We start from the raw sequence: 22,510 nt of genomic DNA, 5'->3' as shown, positions 1-22,510 counted from the left end.
ATTGCCGTTTCAAATGTACCGGTTATTTTTGAAACACCCTGTACATACATGTTCTTTTTCATCATTACTAACTTTTCTACAGGAACGGGTATACAATGTAAAAGGTATATTAGTATCAATATAACTACGTCTACTCTGGGTCTTCGGATCGATACCACAATGCCAGGTTTTGTAGGCGATGACATCTCGGTTGGCGAAAGACTGAAGTCCAGGAAGGGATGCTTTTTCACAACGAACGATGGACAGTGTACACCAAACACTATCAGAATTTCCAGTGGCGACGTTCAGAGTAAAATTTACCCTGCACCCGCGGAAGAATATAGGTCCATTCAATATCACAGCTTGGGCTGCTCCATTTCCTCCAAGTTTATTCTCGCGGCTAATAATGTGTTTATACAGGGTGTTACAAAAGGTACGCCAAACTTTCAGGAAACATTCCTCACACACAAATAAAGAAAAGATGTTATGTGGACATGTGTCCGGAAACGCTCATTTTAGTTTCGTTCCTCCACCTACGCTCAATGGAGCACGTTATCATGATTTCATACGGGATACTCTACCTGTGCTGCTAGAACATGTGCCTTTACAAGTACGACACAACATGTGGTTCATGCACGATGGAGCTCCTGCACATTTCAGTCGAAGTGTTCGTACGCTTCTCAACAACAGATTCGGTGACCTGATAGATTGGTAGAGGCGGACCAATTCCATAGGCTCCACGCTCTCCTGACCTCAACCCTCTTGACTTTCGTTTATGAGGGCATTTGAAAGCTCTTGTCTACGCAACCCTGGTACCAAATGTAGAGACTCTTCGTATTGTGGACGGCTGTGATACAATACGCCATTCTCCAGGGCTGCATCAGCGCATCAGGGATTCCATGCGACGGAGGGTGGATGCATGTATCCTCGCTAACGGAGGACAATTTGAAAATTTCCTGTAACAAAGTGTTTGAAATCACGCTGGTACGTTCTGTTGCTGCGTGTTTCCATTCCATGATTAATGTGATTTGAGGAGACGTAATAAAATGAGCTCTAACATGAAAAGTAAGCGTTTCCGGACACATGTCCACATAACTTATTTTCTTTCTTTGTGTGTGAGGAATGTTTCCTGAAAGTTTGGCCGTATCTTTTTGTAACACCCTGTAGACAGGCATGCTGTGGCGGCGTTGACGTAAATGTCCGTATCGTTCGACTGCAGTGGCTTACAAGCTTTAGTTTGACGTACACCGCAGGGAACTATAGATCATAGCAAGTGACATACATATCGACTCATTCCAGAGAGAAAGGCAGATCAGACAAAGAGACGGACAACAGATAGTAAGGAAAGAAAAAAAAATGTGTGACGTAATTACAAATCCACGTTTTCAGATTTTCCCACTTACTTGTATTGTTAAACCTTGCTTCTTGACAAATTTTATGATTCTACGTCAACGAGAAGTACCCTAAAAGTTTCAATGAGAAAGTTTTCAAGTATCGAATTACACTGCCGGAAAAAATCACAAAGGACAAAAAATAATTAGTGTATAGTAATGAAAATTCGGTAATACATTTGTATGCAAAAGTGCATGTATTGTCCTGTACAGGTGCCGGATGGTAGCTTGTGGGATGGAGTTCATTGCCTGTTGCACTTGGTCGGTGAATACAGGTAGGTTCAATGCTGTTCGTGGATGAAGCTGAAGTTGTCATCCGATGATGTCCCAGACGTGCTCCATTGGAGACAGATCTGGTGATCGAGCAGACCAGCTCAACAAGTCGACGCACTGTAGAGCAAGTTGGGTAACAATAGCGCTATGTAGGCGAACGTTATGCTTTTGGAAAACACAACTTTTAATGCTGTTGATGAACGATAGTACATCAAATCGAATCACCAGACTGTCGTAGAAATTTTCAGTTAGGGTGCGTGAGGTAACTGCTGTCATACAAAGTCGCATTCCAGACCATAACTCCACTGTGTCTAGCACGCAGAAACGTTTATGCTAGGCCCTAATCTAGCACCGTTCTAATCAATAACAAAAACATGGCTCTGAGCACCATGCGACTTAACTTCTGAGGCCATCAGTCGCCTAGAACTTAGAACAATTTAAACCTAACTAACCTAAGGACATCACACACACCCATGCCCGAGGCAGGATTCGATCCTGCGACCGTAGCGGTCACTCGGCTTCTAATCAACACATGGTCATCACTGGCAGAGAATCAGAACCAATTTTCATCAGAAAAGACAACAGACCTCCACCCTGCCCTCCAATGAGCTCTCGATTGACTGAAGTCCAAAAAGGGGGCACGCTGCAGGGCGTCCGGCTCGGAGCCGTCCATGAAGTAACGGTTCGTTGTGTCACTGAGGTGCCAACTGCTTCTGAAATAGTTGCTCAAAGTGCAGTACGATGCGCCAGAGCCATACAGGGCTATTACAAATGATTCAAGCGATTTCATAAATTCACTGTAGCTCCATTCATTGACATTTGGTCACGACACACTACGGATACGTAGAAAAACTCATAAAGTTTTGTTCGGCTGAAGCCACACTTCAGGTTTCTGCCATCAGAGCGCTCGAGAGCGCAGTGAGACAAAACGGCGACAGGAGCCGAGAAAGCGTATGTCGTGCTTGAAATGCACTCACATCAGTCAGTCATAACAGTGCAACGACACTTCAGGACGAAGTTCAACAAAGATCCACCAACTGCTAACTCCATTCGGCGATGGTATGCGCAGTTTAAAGCTCCTGGATGCCTCTGTAAGGGGAAATCAACGGGTCGACCTGCATTGAGCGAAGAAACGGTTGAACGCGTGTGGGCAAGTTTCAAGCGTAGCCCGCGGAAAATTGGCTCATGCCAAAACTGGAGACCGACAGCACCGACTTCATCTTTCAACAGGATGGTGCTCCACCGCACTTCCATCATGATGTTCGGCATTTCTTAAACAGAAGATTGGAAAACCGATGGATCGGTCGTGGTGGAGATCATGATCAGCAATTCATGTCATGGCCTCCACGCTCTCCCGACTTAACCCCATGCGGTTTCTTTCTATGGAGTTATGTGAAAGATTCAGTGTTTAAACCTCCTCTACCAAGAAACGTGCCAGAACTGCGAGCTCGCATCAACGATGCTTTCGAACTCATTGACGGGGACATGCTGCGCCGAGTGTGGGAGGAACTTGATTATCGGCTTGATGTCTGCCGAATCTACTAAAGGGGCACATATCGAACATTTGTGAATGCCAAAAAAAACTTTTTGAGTTTTTGTATGTGTGTGCAAAGCATTTTGAAAATATCTCAAATAATAAAGTTATTGTAGAGCTGTGAAATCGCTTCAATCATTTGTAATAACCCTGTACGTCGAACACGATGGTCTTCGCTCTCGCTAGTGTCACGTGGCCGTCCGGAGCCCGGTCTGCTTGCGGTCGTACATTTTCGTGACTACCGCCGCCAGCAATCATGTATAGAGGCTACATTCCTGCGAAATCTTTTTGCAGTATCGCAGAAGGAATATCAACTTTCTTGCAGCCCTATTATACGACCTCGTTCTACATCTACATCTACATGACTACTCTGCAATTCACATTTAAGTGCTTGGCAGAGGGTTCATCGAACCACAATCATGCTATCTCTCTACCATTCCACTCCCGAACAGCGGGAGGGAAAAACGAACACCTAAACCTTTCTGTTCGAGCTCTGATTTCTCTTATTTTATTTTGATGATCATTACTACCTATGTAGGTTGGGCTCAACAAAATATTTTCGCATTAGGAAGAGAAAGTTGGTGACTGAAATTTCGTAAATAGATCTCGCCACTACGAAAAACATCTTTGCTTTAATGACTTCCATCCCAACTCGCGTATCATATCTGCCACACTCTCTCCACTATTACGTGATAATACAAAACAAGCTGCCCTTTTTTGCACCCTTTCGATGTCCTCCGTCAATCCCACCTGCGTCCGCAGCTCGTGGTCGTGCGGTAGCGTTCTCGCTTCCCACGCCCGGGTTCCCGGGTTCGATTCCCGGCGGGGTCAGGGATTTTCTCTGCCTCGTGATGACTGGGTGTTGTGTGATGTCCTTAGGTTAGTTAGGTTTAAGTAGTTCTAAGTTCTAGGGGACTGATGACCATAGATGTTAAGTCCCATAGTGCTCAGAGCCAATCCCACCTGGTAAGGATCCCACACCGCCCAGCAATATTCTAACAGAGGACGAACGAGTGTAGTGTAAGCTGTCTCTTTAGTGGACTTGTTGCATCTTCTAAGTGTCCTGCCAATGAAACGCAACCTTTGGCTCGCCTTCCCCACAATATTATCTATGTGGTCTTTCCAACTGAAGTTGTTCGTAATTTTAACACCCAGGTACTTAGTTGAATTGACGGCCTTGAGAATTGTACTATTTATCGAGTAATCGAATTCCAACGGATTTCTTTTGGAACTCGTGTGGATCACCTCACACTTTTCGTTATTTAGAGTCAACTGCCACCTGCCACACCATATAGCAATCTTTTCTAAATCGCTTTGCAACTGATACTGGTCTTCGGATGACCTTACTAGACCGAGTGAGGTGATGCTAATGGCGTCTTAGTCGTGTTAAATGAGTTCTTGACTAACATCAACGCAGTAACGTCCAGCCTCAAATGTAAGTAACGCTCACGACCGTTACGGCGTGAATTTGAAGCGAACCTGATTTTCATCCTCATAGTGGCGCTGTAACGTCACTTGTAATATTATTGGGATTTCCGTAGTATGAAACCTGTGAGTACCCTTGGAAAGGCATTCACCTATCTGTATATTAAATGATCAACTTATGAGATCTGTTCTTTGAAAGACATTTGTTTTATATAATTTACGTAACTGTAAATATGCACATCTAGCGCCGACGCTAATACATCGATTGCGCAGTCAAAGAAACATTTTAACAGAAGCTGAACTCAGAAAGAAATCCGCGTTGCTCTTTTCCAATTTATAGAAGTCTTTGCGTAATAAAAAACTAGCCTCCTGACAACGATCAGGAGCCGACCAGAAGACGGACGTCTTCGACCGCTTTCGTGTTCCCTGTGGCAAAGCTGTGCCAAACTGGGAACACGACATTCTAGTATGAAACACAACATATATATATATATATATATATATATATATATATATATATATATATAATCAGATTAAAATTGAAAAAAAAAAACTCAAATATATTTAACCTATTTTTTATCATATTAGGCACTCTTATGCGACTGGCGCAAAATTTGCACAGACATTATCTTTCAAGTGCAGAGGCACGGCTACCGACTTTCGTTTATGTCACACAACTCCTTCTTGTTGTCGCAATTTTATTCTGTCAGTGTATGTGACATAAATGTCCGTATTGTTTGATTTCTTTGACGTAGCCTACATGTTACACACAACTAAAGAACCATTTACCTTAATATGTCACATAAGTTTCAAGTTGATAGCTGCACGGGCTCCTGAGGAAACTGACAGACGGACAGATAACAAAGTGATCCTATAAGGGTTCCGCTTCTACCGACTGCTGTACGGAACCCTAAAATGGAACCTGTATAACAGCTGTGATGTAAATCACACAGTTCCCTGAACTTACTGTTCCATATTTTCAATCATATTCCTCATTTTAACAGCACTGTTCACGTTTCAACAGAGTTTCAAAGTGAGCTTCATTAGCTGGTCAACTTTGCCGTGCATCGAAGGAACGCTGTTAGCTCAACAATCGAAAGACAAGTAGGTTCAAAATGGTTCAAATGGCTCTTAGCGCTATGGGACTCAATTACTGTGGTCATAAGTCCTCTAGAACTTAGAACTACTTAAACCTAACTAACCTAAGGACATCACACACATCCATGCCCGAGGCAGGATTCGAACCTGCGAACGGAGCGGTCGTGCGGTTCCAGACTGTAGCGCCTTTAACCGCTCGGCCACTCCGGCCGGCGGACAAGTAGGTCGCAGAAATAACTCACTAAAGTAGAAGATCTAAAAGTGCTCCTCCCTTCCCCTTCCCCCTGCTCGTGACGGTACTGCATGTAGACTACCTCTTAGCGTTGTCTGAGTTCTGCTAAAATTGCCGGCAACCTGTCAAAACAACTGTACCAAAATCTCAGATTTCTTTCCCTATTAGTATGGTGAAATTGAGCCGAGCCTTTCTGCACACGCCAATATGACTTCGTTATATCTGCATTTGACTGTAGCTCAGCAGGGAAGCTACACAAACGCTAGTCATATTAGAGTCGTATTTAGGATCAAATAAAACAGACACACGATGCTCCTTAAAGATACATTAATCGGAGCAAACTATAACGTGACCATATGCTGGGAGACGTCAGATAACACATAACACATTAGTTGATGCACATATGATTGAAATTCCTCATATGTTAATGGCTGGTTGAATGCACCTTTTAACTCAGTGCCCATTTCATGTAGCTGTTTGATTATGAAAGTTCCCTAAGGGAAAGGAGCAGTGCAAAATATTATTTCATTTTTCTGTCGGTCACGCGAAAAGCGCATGTTTTATTTCAGTCAGCCCATTCGTGCCATTCCAGTGATCACAGTAGGCGACGCAAGTAGACGCACTTTGCGAAATGGACGATAAATCACTGTGACGCGGACAATATTTGTGAAGGGAGCTACGACGGATGACGTGAGAGTGCGTGCAAAGCATTGATTAAATTAGCATTTTGGGTTGAGCATCCACTGTGTACGAAAGTGAGAGTATTACAAGTAAAGTAATGAAAGAGTCCGCTCCCGGCAGCTGAGCGGTCAGAGGGTTAGCTATCCTGCGTAATAAAAAAAAACTGAGTTAATTGATCAACGACGAACTTAAATGGGCGTTTCACGACATCCGCCCCGAGAAAATGCAACGCACGAAAACGAACAAAATGAGATTTTTAAAAAAAGTGGTCAGCGTGACAAAATGTCAGTCCCGAGGGTCCCAGTTCGATATATATTAGACATATGTTAGACATATGTCTAACATATATAGATATATGTTAGACATTGTGTCAAGAGCAGAGGGTGATATGAATTGTTTCATTATTTTTAAATATCAACAACGCCTAGGTCACTTGTAAATCTCTTGTTGATTACCGTTTTTGGCAGATCTGAGCTGTCATCAATGGATCTTGTAACACATTAACATGTTAGAAGATCTGATGATGACAGCACATGTCTGTCAAAGACGGTAATCAATAAAAGACTTACAAGCGATACTGGCGTACCTGATATTTCAGAGTAACATTACAGTGGTGCACTGTGTCCTTCCAGATGTGGGTGACATTCTCATTTTGTTAGATACCTTGGTGCGCAGCTATCCAGAGAGAATTTACGCAACATAAATTCTCTGCTGCTCAAATACCGTTCGCATTATGTTCAGAAGATGATAATTATTGCCTCTCCACGTTGCTGGTGTTTTATAACACTTACTCAATGGCTCTCTTTGAACCGGACGCCACTTTGGCGATTTCCCAGCCACGACCAACCCCAGATACCCAACCCGACCCACAGTTTAATGATAAGTGCAAGCCACGTGCCGCTCCAGCGACTTCTCAGATCGGTCTGAGGTGAAGGCTGGACTGAAGGCTGGCCGGATGCTATGAGACGAGGATGCCCTCGAAGTGCCCAGTCAGAGCAGCCCTAGAGGCCTGACGGTCTGGATGTTTTAATCGAAATTCCCAGTGCATATGCGAGGTTGTTCTGATCTCTTTGTTGTGTTCAGTGTTTCTAGATTGGAAAGACGACGCTAGAATAAGCGAGTAACTGAAATATAAAAAGGACTTTGAGAGTGCCGTTTCGTCTGATGAAGTAGAGTAAGATTTCTGGCTCTTTGAGGCGTAAGTTTTATTCCCACGTTTTATATTTCACTTCGGCGAAAATACGACAGATGGCACATGATGTCGTAGAATGGAATGAGGCGTGAACGACAGGTGACTATGCCAACGGAACCGACTTGTTGTCTGACTGACTACTGCTATAAAAGATAAGGGGACTACCCTCGGCCTGCGCAACAGAACTACTATTTTAGTTTAATAATTATCGCAAAATTACCATCCAGATTTTGTTTATATTGACATTAAGAATGTCTTGCTTCTGCGCTGTCATTACATAATCAAGACACCAATTTGTTTCAGTTTTTAGAAAAGAACTGAGTAACTATCAAGGGCCAATTACTTTGTGCCAAACATTTCTGTTGCGGAAGACCCGAACCGTTAGGTTGGATGGACTGCAGTGCACATCTACGATCGCGACACTGTGAGTGATGCACAGTGTAACAGAGTTCAGTAAAGTGTAATTTGTTTCGTGAAACTTTAAGAAAGTTTGATATCCTCACTCAAAGTGAGAAACAACCATGAAAATCACTAGTAACTTGGCGTGTGATTCCAGTACGTATGCCGATAATATTATCACATGATTGTGCAATTTGCTGTTTTGTATAAAGATATGTGCGGAATAAAAAGTAACTGGCGCCCCTGTTCGAGACTAAAACTTCTTGTTTCAGTAAGAAAGAAAAAGTTCAAATGTGTGTGAAATCTCGTGGGACTTAACTGCTAAGGTCATCAGTCCCTAAGCTTACACACAACCTAAATTGTCCTAAGGACAAACACACACACCCATGCCCGAGGGAGGAGTCGAACCTCCGTCGGGACCAGCCGCACAGTCCATGACTGCAGCGCCCCGGACCGCTCGGCTAATCCCGCGCGACGTTTCAGTAAGACTCACCGTCAGTCTGTTTCTTCGTAGTTCCGTTATCGTTTCACTCCAAAAGCAGCGGACATTTTAGACGTCGTCGATTTTGCTTGGAAACGGTGAAACACAACCAGCCCGCTTACAGGTTCTGCTACTCCTGTACAAATCGATACAGAGTAAGGTGCGTTTCTCTGTCACCTTTCACGAGATTATTGGTGGTAGTGATTATCGTTGATTCATCACTTTCAGTAGATGCAGTCAGTGATAAAAAGTGAAGTAAATATAAAAGATAAAAAAGCCTATGATTCAATTTACAGAAATACACTGCTTGATATCTTAAAAGAATTGGGACTCTATGCTAAAACAACTGCAATAATTAAAGGTACTTTGACAAATACAAAATCGAAAGTAAAATTTAGAGGAGAGCTCTCAAAATCGTTTGAAATAAAGTCAGGTGTTCGACAGGGAGATGGTCTGTCACCTCTGCTTTTCAATTGTGTCTTGGAGAAGGTAGTTCGAGAATGGAGGAAGGCCATCAATACTAAAGGGATTCAACTAGGGAGAAATCCAAACAAGATCACTGTCGACTGTTTAGCCTTCGCAGATGGCATGACATTGATTACAGATTCACTAGACAATGCCCAAGAACAAATAAGAGAACTACAAAAACAAGCAGCCAAAGTAGGACTACAAATATCCTATGAAAAAACAAAGTTTATGACAAACATCTGTGATGCTCCTCAAAATATTGCAGTTGACAACAACACAATACACAAAACAGATTCCTTTAAATACCTAGGAGAGTGGATTACATACAATGCCAAAGAAAAGCTATAGAAACTAGGGTGCACAAAATGGAAAGAGTGTTTCATACGACCAAAAACATTTATAATAAAAAATCCTTGTCCTGGAATACGAAATTAAGACAGAATGGATAACAACAGACTAACCAAGCGGATATTCACATTACTCAATAGCTACAAATCCAAGCCAGCATGGTTCATAGAGACTGAAAAGGACATTGAAAATGCTGGAGTTACAATAGACACAATAGAAAACAGAACACATTTCAGAAAGGCAGTTCAAAAGGCAGAATTTCAGGAGAGAAAGAAAATAACTAGACGAGTGTGTGTGTGTGTTTGAAGTTTACGGGCGCTAAACAGCGTGGTCATCAGCGCCCAAACGCATAAAAACAGGAACACATGCAGTGAAGGGACTAAGACAAACAGCGATCAAGGAGAACGGCTAAAACACACAGACCTGACGCAGTTCCAAATCCTCACACGAGAGGAGAAGGGACACACTAAAAAGGAAAGGAAACACAAGGAAAAGAGAACAGAAACCGAAGGGAAACAAGGAGGTAATCCTGACTGGCTGACCTCTTACCTAAAACCTGGGTGAGCCAGTCACCCAGCAGCACATTAAAACCCTCTCCCTAAAATCCGAGGCAACAAATTGGACAGGACACAAAACCGTAAGACCTTAACTACAGTCGTTGCGTCATCTTGTAAAATAGAGGGCAAATCCGGTGGCAAGGAAACCACCGCCCTCTGGTCAGAGAATAAAAGACAGTCAAGTAAAATGTGGCGGACAGTAATCTGGACGCCACAAGAACTGCAGATTGGGGGGTCTTCCCGCCGGAGTAAAAAACCATGCGTGAAGGGACTGTCCCCAATGCGGAGGCGAGTGAGGAGAACCTCATCCCGCCAATAACTAGACGAAAGTGGACTCAAGAAGAAAGGAAACAACACTCTAAAAGGATGAAGGAAATTTGGAAACTGAAGAAATCTAATACAATGAAGAGTAGCCAAAGTTGATTCATCGTACCTTCCAAATGGGTTATTCGAAGGAAAAAAAAAGATAAAAAATGTAAGAGTTACTTTCCATATGAGGTAACACGGAGGAAGGAACCGCAGTCACACTCATAGCGACGCGCTGACATCGTCGTACTATAAAGTACCTAAGCGTTCTTATGAAGTTAAGGTTAGAGCAGTAATATCACTGGAGCGCTTCTGCAGCATAGCATAGCTAACAAAAGGTAGCACACAAGTGTGCAGAGAAAATCGTAGCGTAAAGAAGTAGAATTGGGAGGTTGCAAAACGAAACGGATCCTGTGAATCTTCTGCTACACCTAATACGGTGTCTTGCAGAAAGCGAAGGGGAAACAGACAGTGTCCAGACGAGCAGAAACGGCCCTAGTTAGTGGAGCGACTGGGGCGGCTTCCTCCGCCGCTGCGGTGTCCGGCGGCTCCGGGCGGCTCATTAGCCGGCCAGGCGGAGCGGCAGACGCTCCGTCCCGTCCCGTCCTGCTGGGAGCCGAGTCGACTGCCGGCTAATCGCGACTGCACTCGATCCGGCAATCGATAGTGCAATCTGCAGGCGCGCGCCACCGTAGCGAGAGGGCCAGTCCCAGCTGGCGTCGGCTGCGGCCTGCGCCATCGAGTGACGCCGTGCTGCCCGTGCCATTTCGCTGGGTCCGTAGCGGCATCTGGATTATCTAAGTGCAAGATCACTGACCCGAGTTGGGTCTCACGGGCACATCGCTCTCTGTGACAAGCCAGTCGACGTTATAGCGACTGATTAGTCACTACCGACACACTATCGTTCCTTTTTCTTGTTATTCCCCGCTCCGTATAACTGATATGAAATGGAAAGTTATGGAATGGGAACACTCAGTAGCGTGAAAGCGGTGCAGAAAGTTGTTTGTTACAAAACAACAACGAAACTGATTTGCATGCTACCAAGAAGGAGAATAAAAACGAAGGTCATAGATTAGGCCTGGAGTGACATGGCATATATTTTCGCTAGCACATTTCTTCTCTATGGCCACATTAACGCAGTAACACCAAGTATCAAACTTGCATTTCCTCCATTGGAGTAGGTGGCACTGCAGGATTTGTAAGTGGTAGTTTGGCGTCCGAAATCCCCTCTCAGAACATCCAGATTTGCAAAAAATTTTCTGGGTCATCTTGCCGCTTCATTTACAAATGATACCTCAATCTTTCCACGGTTACCTCCATCGTCTTCCTCAGGAGCTTCTGACGAAAAGAACGGTATCAACAGCCGAATTTGAGATGCCATTCACAGTTGATGCGGCAAGAAGGATTAAAATATTTTGACGAAAATGATCTTCATTATAAACTTGCGTTTCACATCCACATTTATATTTTCCATGACTTCCCAGGATTCACCAAAACCGGTTTGTTGCTTAGGGCGACTAGTGGGCTACATCTCCAGGAAAGACATTGGCGATCTTGTTCTCTGTCTGCAGTGATCTCTTCGCGGACGAGATATTAAATTTACAACTTTCATCCTTTTTTTTCGCGCCGCCTCCCACTTTCCTGTTCTATATGTATCTGCCCTGAACAAAGGTCAGGTGCAAGATGATGTGCGTTAAACTGGAAATTTACTTTCCAGAAGTTGTAAATAGATATGAAGTGGAACAAGCACTAGTGTCGGTAGCAGGGGAGGCGAATCGTCGTGTTCGGTTTACTGGAAGAATTTCATGAAAATGTGGTTCAGCATTAAGGAGGGCCATCCTGAATTAGGTTTTCCGTGATTTCCCTAAATCGCTCCAGGCAAATGCCGGGATGGTTCCTCTGAAAGGGCACGGCCGACTTCCTTCCCTAATCCGATGAGACCGATGACCCATTAAGGAGGATGCGTGCCTGCACCTTGCAGCGTATTCAGGCTTATGGAGTATGTATGTAGATGTAGAGTGGAAGCTTCTGTCCCCGAAGAAACAGCCTTTATGTGGAGATAACACTGATGTGGAACATCCACGCACTGGAATTGTTGTTTGTAGTTCCAGTAGAACTAGGTAGGTGAAATCAGGAATGATGGCGCATTATGAGACTTGTATGAGAAGTTAACGTATAGATCACTGAAAATCTTTCTGAAACGATATATTTTGAAAGTAATACGAAGTACATTAAGAAAAACTCAATTAATTTACTTTTCACAGATTCATTATCAATGTTCATATCAGCCGGCCGCTGTGGTCGAGCGGTTCCAGGCGCTTTAGTCCGGTGCCGCGCGACTGCTACGGTCGCAGGTTCGAATCCTGCGTCGTGCATGGATGTGTGTGATGTCATTAGGCTAGTTAGGTTTAAGTAGTTCTATGTCTAGGGGACTGATGACCTCAGAAGTGAGTTCCACAGTGCTTAGAGCCAATGGAACCATTTTTCAAAGTTCATATCTCTTTTATAACGACAGGTGCAAGTATTTTTATAAGGTATCATCCTAGACAATGTCTCACGTTTTGGAATAAATCACCAAAATACGACTGCCTATATGTTTCTGGCTAACAGAAAGCAGTACGTTGTACAAAAGACTAACATTGAACGGGACAGAAATTAACAGCGGATGTACCCCAAGAAAACGTAAATTACTAATGCTCTCCAGATACGTGAACGTCCGATAGGTGGCGGAGCTATACGCAAACTTCAAAATGGTGTCTGTAACGGTGGTGCGATCCAAGCAGAGAGCTATCACAGAGTTTCTTTGGGGGTGCTATCCATCAGTCAATCTTTATGTGGTAACCAACAGTGTACCAGTGGACGGATGGAGTAGAAAAGACACCATAAATGTACTCGAATAATAAGCATCGCAGTTGATAGTGCGAACAATTTTAGCAATTTTACTGTAAATTTATCACGGAGCAATGCTGCCACAGCATGTTTACCAATTTCAGTATCATAGCTGAACTGCCAACCCCTCTCTACTTTGTGAGTATCGTTGCGAAAGTAGATAGATGATGACTGTGCAGTATGTCCATTCATTGTTAATTGTCGAAAACATACATCATCATAATATACCAGACAGTGCTCTACATTTTGCTAACACCTCGACCATAGTGCTTAATTTACGGTCTATCTCTATGCTGATGGGGAGTCACAGAGCTTTCTGACAGTCTAAGGGTAGAATTAGTGATTGAAAGACCCCTCACACTGGCACTGACCAGCCCGCCCTGCAGCACTGCTACCGATTCAATCTGCAGCTGATCAGAAGTAGACCACTACATTTGACGTCTCGTGAATGAATGGAGCTAGCCAAGTCCTCGCCCATCCAAGTACACAAGATATCTCCAGATGCACCCATGTCGAGGAGGTTAGCACCCCTTATCGGTGTACAGTAGCAGATTTGAAAATGTTGTGATGTAATAGCAGGCGGTTAAGAAGAAAAAGAAAGAGATGATTTTTATGCATGGTGGAGCTCCAGACGGATGGAGTTTGAAGCATTTTACGTATATCAACTACGCTATCAACTCTATTGTATTGTGCTACAGTCTAGGATCAGTACCTGGAAGGTATTGGTGAGAGACAACATAAACACACACACTCGTAAGGCTACAACGTCCTGCACTTAAAACAGGCATTAATGTTTGATCGCTTGAGTTTTCTCCCTATCAGTCCTGCGGAATGGAGCACTGTTAATATTCCACTGTAAGAAATACATTTCCAGTGCATGACATACATCCTTCCTGCAGGTTTCTCTGTATGATAAACTGTGGTATCAAACCGTAAAACGGGAATACTACTTCCTTAAAACAGTGGGTCTGTGTGATACATACACAATATAGCTTTCCAGAGATGTATAGTGTCCAATGTCCACATCCGATCACGGTTCAGAAATTATACTATGCCCACATCAGTCCTATATAAATGACCCTTAGAAACTGAGAATAACTCTTGCAAGGAAACAGACAAATGCATAACAGCGGCGTCACACATGTGAAATTACAAGTCATGCCACCACCAACTTTGTAAATAGCACATCTCTCTCTTAGATGTACACACAGGGGATTGCAGTTTCTCGCAAATATCTATCGCTAACTTAGTTATGAAACTGAAGTATCGATTTAAGATGCGTCAGGGGAATGGAGTACATCGTATAAATCTTTGTTCATTTAGAGGAATGTGTCACGTTTCATCGCACATGAGATGCAAGTCCTCTGATGACCGAGAGGTTTACTGTTAACAATCCAAAGTAGACACTGTATGACACTAGCCTGCAAGTTGACACCAAGTATAATACTATGCTCACAAACTAGTGTTACCCTCTGGGAGAAATTTTGATGTCCTGACCCTGTGTTTTCCTAGTGAATAGAGGGTGTCAGGCGGTAAGTTTGTACCATTGGCAAGTGATAGAAAACTTAAGAGGCTTTACTTTGGGGTTAATGAAAGTAGAGAAGTGCATACAAATGAAATAACAAATTGTTGCCAGCCTAATTAGGCATAATAATTTGAAACATTATTTTCAAGAAAATTTAACATGAGTAACTAAAGTAACTTTCATTAACACTCCCTTTGAATAGCGCTTTGGATACACATGAATACAGTACGATCTAAGTTGTAAGTAGCACTAATTACTATAAATGCACCAGCGAGTAATCATAGAAAGCAAGATATTGACTCAGTCCTCATAGTAACTGTTGTAATCACAATTGTAGCCGCACCACTGTTTAAGATAGGAAAAAGTTACATTCGGTGAAATATGTCTGAGCACACAAGTTACAGCCAGGTGCAGGCCTCTTGACAGTAAGTTATGCTTACCAGCGGTTGCAAAGTAGAATGGAGGCCACAGGCTGTAGAACCGCTGAAAAGAGTAAATGCAGTGGTTTGCACGGCGCAAGTTACAGGCAGAAGGGGCCCACTGGCACAACCTAGGTATTATGAGCACACGACTCGGAGCGGTGCGTTACCAAAACAGAAATACACACCCACATATAAATAGGTTCTGATTTTCCAATGAGGGGGATTTCAAGTGTGGCAGCTCTCCTGGACGGCGGGCCATGTCACACCACTGGTTACACGCAGCAGCAGGTGGGGTGCCAGCGTTCCAGTCCACAACGGGTCGCTGGTTATACCCTCTGACGCCAATGCGGGGTTTGTAGCCAGCCAGCAGTTGGCCACTCGATGGCTCGCTACCATGGGCAGTCAGGTTGGCTCCCAACACACGCCAGGGGCATCCTGAGGCGATGGCCACAGGTTTGGCTGTCAGGTCACGGGCGAGTGTTGTCGCCAACGATCTTAATCGCAACGGCGAAGAAGCATGCATCGGGCCACTCTGTGACTCCCAGCAAGCGGCGCTGGGACAATGGGGATGAAGACCACCGAATCGGCTGCCGGCACATCCTGACATCGTCAAACACCACGGCTGTACACAGTACGTTGCACAGGTCCCTGCGGTAGCCCTTCCTCACCAAGCTGTTTTGCAGACAGCAAAGTGGCATCCTCAGCATTGCTGGACCCTGTGACACAGACAGAGGCGAATGCGGCACTGTAGCTGGAAATAATAAAATACTTGAAGATCAAGGCTTAGAATTAATACGGCGCATCCTGACAGTTTCCATCCATGTCCAACACTCCTCCACTGCATGGCATCTACATTCAGCAGTGACAGCTACACAATCGTTATGTAACACGGTTTTAGGATGAAACTGCATTGGACACTGAGCTAAATTTGGGCATGAAAAGAGTTCTGACTGAACTGGCCTAGGAATATTACAAACAAAATTAAATAACACAACATATACACTTTTTATATTCCCATTAATATGCAGATATCTCATTTCTTTAGTACATATAATATTCCAAATATCTTTCTAGTATGAGAAGACTATAATGGGGCGCCCATAAACTGATACTGTCTCTTTAGGCAAGCTCTATGATAATTTCAGCATTTAAGTTCAATTCTATCATAATTGATTATTAGTCCTACTTGGAATAAATTTTCATCTTTCAAAGCAAATTACTCAACACTGTACTCAAATAATCTCAACAAAATCGTTCATGAAAGCAATCAAGGTTAAACTAGTTTTCAAATAAGTTTAATTTTGTGTGCCTTTTCATCATCTGTGACGCTGTTATTTTAGACAATAACCATTATACAATTTGGTACCGAATTATTGCACATTTAACACATAGAAACAAATCATCGTTTTGGTATGCACAGGATACTCGGTTTTCTGCTCACATAGGAAAGGATCCTGCATTGGTTCATGATCTCAATAAAGTGAAGGTTCAAACCCCGAGTTTATAGCACTTCGATTATTATTGCAAACACTGACACAAACATACTGGTCCATGCTATAATGCATATCTGTGTTCCTGAAGTTGGCGGAGCAGTGGCGCAACAGTGGTGGCAAGCAATGTGGCGGCTAACTTGTCCCACACTCTTGAAGTTGAATGCTCTTAATCAATTGTTCTTGATGACGTATTTTTCTCGTTTTAGAGCCATTCCATAGTACCAAGAGAACCTTCGGAGAGCCGAATCCACATCCGAGGGAAGTTTTCAATAAAGATTAGCTTCCAAATGTCTCACTTGGCACGCTCGATGTTAACTGTGCAATGGCTAGCCACTAACTATGTAGCGTGCACACCCAGCAGCCGCTAATTAGAGCAGTGTAGCGTTTTCCATCAACTATGATAATGTGTATCGGCCTTCCTACACTTAAGTGACAGTTTTCTGCCATATCCCTTCTTTTTGCATACGAGCGCGCGCGCGCGCGTTTGTGTGTGTAGTGTACACACGTGTTGCTGAAGAACTGTGCTTTTGTACGCCGATAGGAAGCTGTCATATCCCTTGTCACCATTTGTGTACAAGTTCCTCAGCAGCAATTTCACTTGCATATCAGTAAGACGAAAACTTCTGGCAGCAGCTGTACGACAGTTTCCAGCCAATTTTTCAGTGGTATTGGGGACTACTAGGGCACACACCAAGGTGAATATATACACAGGCAGCAGTCTCTATAAGTTGCAAAACGCATCCTCAGTCCATACTTCTGCATCATGTTACTTGCTGAAAAGTATACCCCCTACGCTCATCCATCATCACCTCATTCCATTCCTTGTGAAAGAGACTATGGATGCAATCCTCAGCTGTATACTTATAAGTACCACACCTCTTAAAACCCTCTTTGTCCAACATCAACATCTCGTGAACTGGAGACATTTTTGAGCAACTTAATTAATTAATTAATGTCTACATAAATAAACTTGTAAGGTGTCAGGCAAATCCAACATCTTCCATGAAAACCCTGACATGATAAGCAAATCCAGTTGTATGTCACATAGCTCCGAATAAATCGTGACATTAAATTAACCAAAGTAATACGAGTAATGAGTGAGCAAATGGAATACCACAGACTAACACAAGAATGCCTAAATGCATGTCATACCTTCCCACCGTGAGACAGACGCAGTTCCGAGGGGAGAAACGAGAACAGAAGCCGAGAGCAGAACCGTGTTCAGCTAGGAGGCCCTATGATAAGGGACGGACACCCACGTCGCCAGCTAACCGCTAGGACCACACCCCGGCCCATGTTAAAAGCTAGAGCCCTCCAGAAGAACAGTATAGATACAACGATTACACTAAAAGGGCCACCCCAGTCTCAAGTTTTAGCGTGAGACTTTTCTGCGTCTCTGTTACATCAGGACCACCCCCCAGCCCATGTTAAAAGATAGAGCCCTCCAGAAGAACAGTATAGATCTTACGATAACACTAAAAGGACCACAGCAGCTGCAAGTTTTAGCGTGAGACTTTTTCGCGTCTCTGTTACGTTGCAAACTTTAAAAACATTGCCCCACCACGAAAAGTACAACGTTTCTCATTGGATAGACAGAATTTTTGTAGGCAGAGCTTAAGGTTAACATTGAGACCCTGATTGGTCAGATGAAAACACAGCCAGATAGTTTTTTTAAACCAACTTCGGTAAATTGTAGTAAGGAGAAGTTGGGAGGGAGTTGCTTTCGAGACGGCGAGGTGAGCAGAGCTGTGCTGCCCGCCGCCCCCTGGCGAACACTGACAAGGTAATGAGCGCACTCGATGCCGCATAACAGCGCATAAAGCTTCACTCAGAACTGCAGAAGTCTCATCTGTTACACCCCCTTTTTGCGTAATACTAGTGTCGATCGTCAATTAAAGCTCATGGTGCTCACATTTGCCACTTGAAGTAAAAATCTGAAAGGTGATGATTTTTCTGTTATATAGTTATTGAGAAGCCACATCAGCCACTGTAATTTACGACAAGTTAGGTAAGTAATTAAAGATAATTGAGGGTCACTGTAGAGCATTTTGATAGTTTTCTCTCTTGTGAAATTTAAACCTAGATTATAGATGTGATATGGCATAGGTCATCCTTTGATCCATTGTAGAACTTGGAAACCCACTCAGGGAATATTCGTTCACATTTTTGTTGAACGCAGTTGGTTTTTATCATCCTGTATTGAAACTTTTCCTTTTATCAATAGTGCAATTTATAAACAATGTTTTGTGAGTCGAATAAAATTTCCAATGGTAAACTTCACTGCTTTTTCGACGTTATTTTACCAGCTAACTAAAAATAGGAAAGCCTTGAACCACTTCCACTAAATTTAGTTAGTATTAAGATTCTTTTACAGGGAGTGCAGTGGAGCTGACGCTGAAATCATTAAGTATTTGGTTACATCATCGCTAGTCTCACTGAACTCTTCTGAACTCTACTGGCGTCTCCTTACCACCAACAGGTCCCAGGTTCAAACTAGTCAATTCCCTAAAAAACACACTCAGAGCGTCGTTGCGCGAAAGTGGTAGGGAGACACGATATAGAACAAACAGACACCACGCAGAATGTTAGAAACTGTATATTGCTCCGATTTACTGCTCATTTCGTGCTATAAGATCTGTTTCTTTATGAGAGCGCTTTCATATCATCCTGCAAATTTGGAGTACTTGTGTTTATTTATATTTTAAGCAGCAAGACTGTAGAATATTTTTCAGATAGATGTCCCCATCCAAATTTTAAGAAATTCTTTCAGTAGCTTAATACACGTATAAATAAATGAACCCAGTTTCCAAGATGGGACCTTACATCCTTCCTCTGCAGCAGCTCTGCACAGACTGCACCTTTTTCCCACCAATTCACAAGTTGGCGAGGAGATGGGAAGTGAGGGAGCAGAGGGAGAAAGGCTGGGGAAGTGGGGAAGGGGAAAGGAATTGATGTGGTAATCAAAGCAACCTTGCCACGTCCACCCCCGATGCCGAGGAGGTGTAGAGTACCTAGGAAAAGCAGCCAACTTACTAAATTTGGCAGCAATGCAGACTGCACCAACTTCTGCGACTCTCCCACATCTATTCCCTGGGCACAGCTAGTGGAGGGCTCCAGAGTGAACCGCTATCTTGAATAACGTAAAACTGTACCAACACCCCTCTTCCGCCCATTCCTTTGCTTACTGCTTTTATTACATTTCCACATCAAACTGTGCCATATAGAAGGAGTGCAAATGGTGCAGTATGACAATACGCATATGCAGTTCTGGAAGACTTGGAGCCAAACACGTAATATGGGAAAACACTGTCCCATGGTATTCTGGCACTGACGAAAAGTGAGTAGGCAACAGGGACTGACAGTAATAACTGAGAGACATCAGTGAGGACAGATCTACTGACACAGATAATGAGATCAAATGACTGCATCGTAAAAAAGTATATATTAACGATTATAGATCATTTTGCATAGTTTATACAATGTACGACAAATGAGATGACGCTCCACACAGGAACTGTCAAAATGGGACGGAAATCGTTAGATGTGACGTAAGTATACAGGCAAACAAATGATTACAATGTCATAAAAATTGGATGATTTATGTAAGAGGAAGAGCTCCACAAACTGAGCAATTCAGAAACGCATTGGTCCACTTCTGGTCATTATGCAAGCAGGCAGCGTGCTTGGAATTGATTGAGTTGTTTGATGTGCTGCTGAAGGTTACTGTGTCAAATTATGTCCAATGGGGTGCTATAGATCGTTCCGAGATGGTTGGAAGACCCTGCCCATAATGATCTCAACCTTCTCAACTGTTGAGAGTTGTGGCGAATTTGGTGGACAAAGTAGAGTTTCAGAAGCACGAAGATAAGCCGTAGAAACTCTCACCATGTGCGGAATAGCATTGTCTTGCTGAAAGACAATGCTCACTATAAAGTGATCTCAGATAAGAAGTACTTCTAGGCTGAGATCGCTATAAAAGAAATTTTCAAAACTTTATAGCGGATAACCAGTTTCGCCAAGACTAACATATCATCATAAGCTCTTCATAAAGATTATTAGAGACATCTTGAGCCATCTTTGTTCTATTAATTTTTATGAAGAACTGAAGATGATAATCTAGTTTTACTGATACTGGTTATCTACAATAAAGTTTTTTAAAGTGATCTCCACTAAGAAGTTCTTCTTTTCATAAGTAATCACAACAGATCGTCCATATGGACTCAGTATGTGTAAACTAATCAAGTATCCCTCGCCCCAGTGGGAAATCCCTGATCCCTCCTCATGCCTCCCCACATTCACCCCTCCTTTCTCCATCTGGAAATTGATGGGCAACTATCAGCCACTCCCCAACCCTTCGCCCACCTGAAGAAATGGTCGGAAAGTCCCTCAGTCTATGCTGAGATCTTGGTGTGGAGGGATATACTCTTTACTTCTGGAAGTTATGGGTGCTATCCTGTTGCAAAATTTTCTTTTAATTGGCAGAAAAAAGCTCTGTGTGTACTCACATTGATATGCAGGGATCAGCTGAGCTAGTGTACAATGTCGCCACCAGAAGACGTTACCCTAGCCATTCCTCTCAACTAATTCCTCCCTATCCCTCCCATAAAATATTGGGGGAAAGTCGTTGAGCTGATGTAATGGCAGGATCCCACGACAGGTAATTCCATTACATTGAAGTGGACATAGTAGTAATGATAATAATACAATGTTTATTTATACAATTCAATTTGCATTCAAGTTTGCAAGGGTTGGTTCTCTGTTTGCTGAGAAAAGCTTATCATTCTCTCCGTTTATTTAAGTTTGGAAAATGGAGGTCTTGTATAACACATCGAAAAAAGACTTAAATTCGCAAATAGATCACTTTTTCCAATCACGTAGGGAATACTATCATGAGATCGGCAAGAAGTACTCGCCTCACAAACTACAACAATCAATTTCTTCCATGAAAAAACACTTGTGATGCAGCTGTGGCATAAGACAGGAACTGCCCTGGTTCCCGACACCATCAGCAGGGCGGTGCCCCACCCCGCACCAAAGCCAAGGTCAGGGGCCACACCGCATGTTGAAACTGCTGTTAGCCCTCACCACTGCAGCCATGCACTGGGCTTGCACCTCCATCCAGGGGCCCTGACCACTGCATCAACCACTAAAGTATGCTAATCCCCTGAACGAACACATAATGTGCTGCCGACCCTTTCATACCAGATCCATTTCCTGCTTATCTCTCTCTCTCTCTCTCTCTCTCTCTCTCACTCTGTCTCTTTGTCTCTCTCTCACTCTCTTCATAACTCTACCACTATCTCTGAATCAAGTAGTTACTTAATGTTTTTGTGTGAATCAACATTTGCACACAGACCAAGATGTTCCCCCACCCCACCCTCCCCCCATCCTCCCTTTCATACCCGCCCCAGCACAATCGCCAATCATGCAGAGCTGGTGAGGGTAGTCAGTATACTCCTTTGTTTTCACTCTTCTGGAAATCTGTAGGAGATGGAATGAAGACATTCGGGAAGAACTAGGTAGCGTCTATTGTGTGCCACCAGAAACAACACTAACCACTACTTTGTCTTAAACAACGTCTCAGGTACATGGGAAAACCCCAAATATCCCAAAAATACTGGATTGTGGATGTGTTGGAAATAGGTCCCCCACTCCATCAAATTTACTGACTAATTAATTAAATCGACACTCTCTGTGTGGTACTATTTTTCCGTGCATCCTTTTGGTGCATACTATGACAGGTATATGTGATGCTAAATTCCAGGATTTGATCCCTGAACTACCAAGTGAATCCTACACTTCCCCCTTCGAAATTGT

Source organism: Schistocerca cancellata, chromosome 3, assembly GCF_023864275.1.
Source record: "Schistocerca cancellata isolate TAMUIC-IGC-003103 chromosome 3, iqSchCanc2.1, whole genome shotgun sequence".
NCBI classification, from domain to species: domain Eukaryota; kingdom Metazoa; phylum Arthropoda; class Insecta; order Orthoptera; family Acrididae; genus Schistocerca; species Schistocerca cancellata.
Note: the sequence above shows the minus strand (reverse complement) of the source record.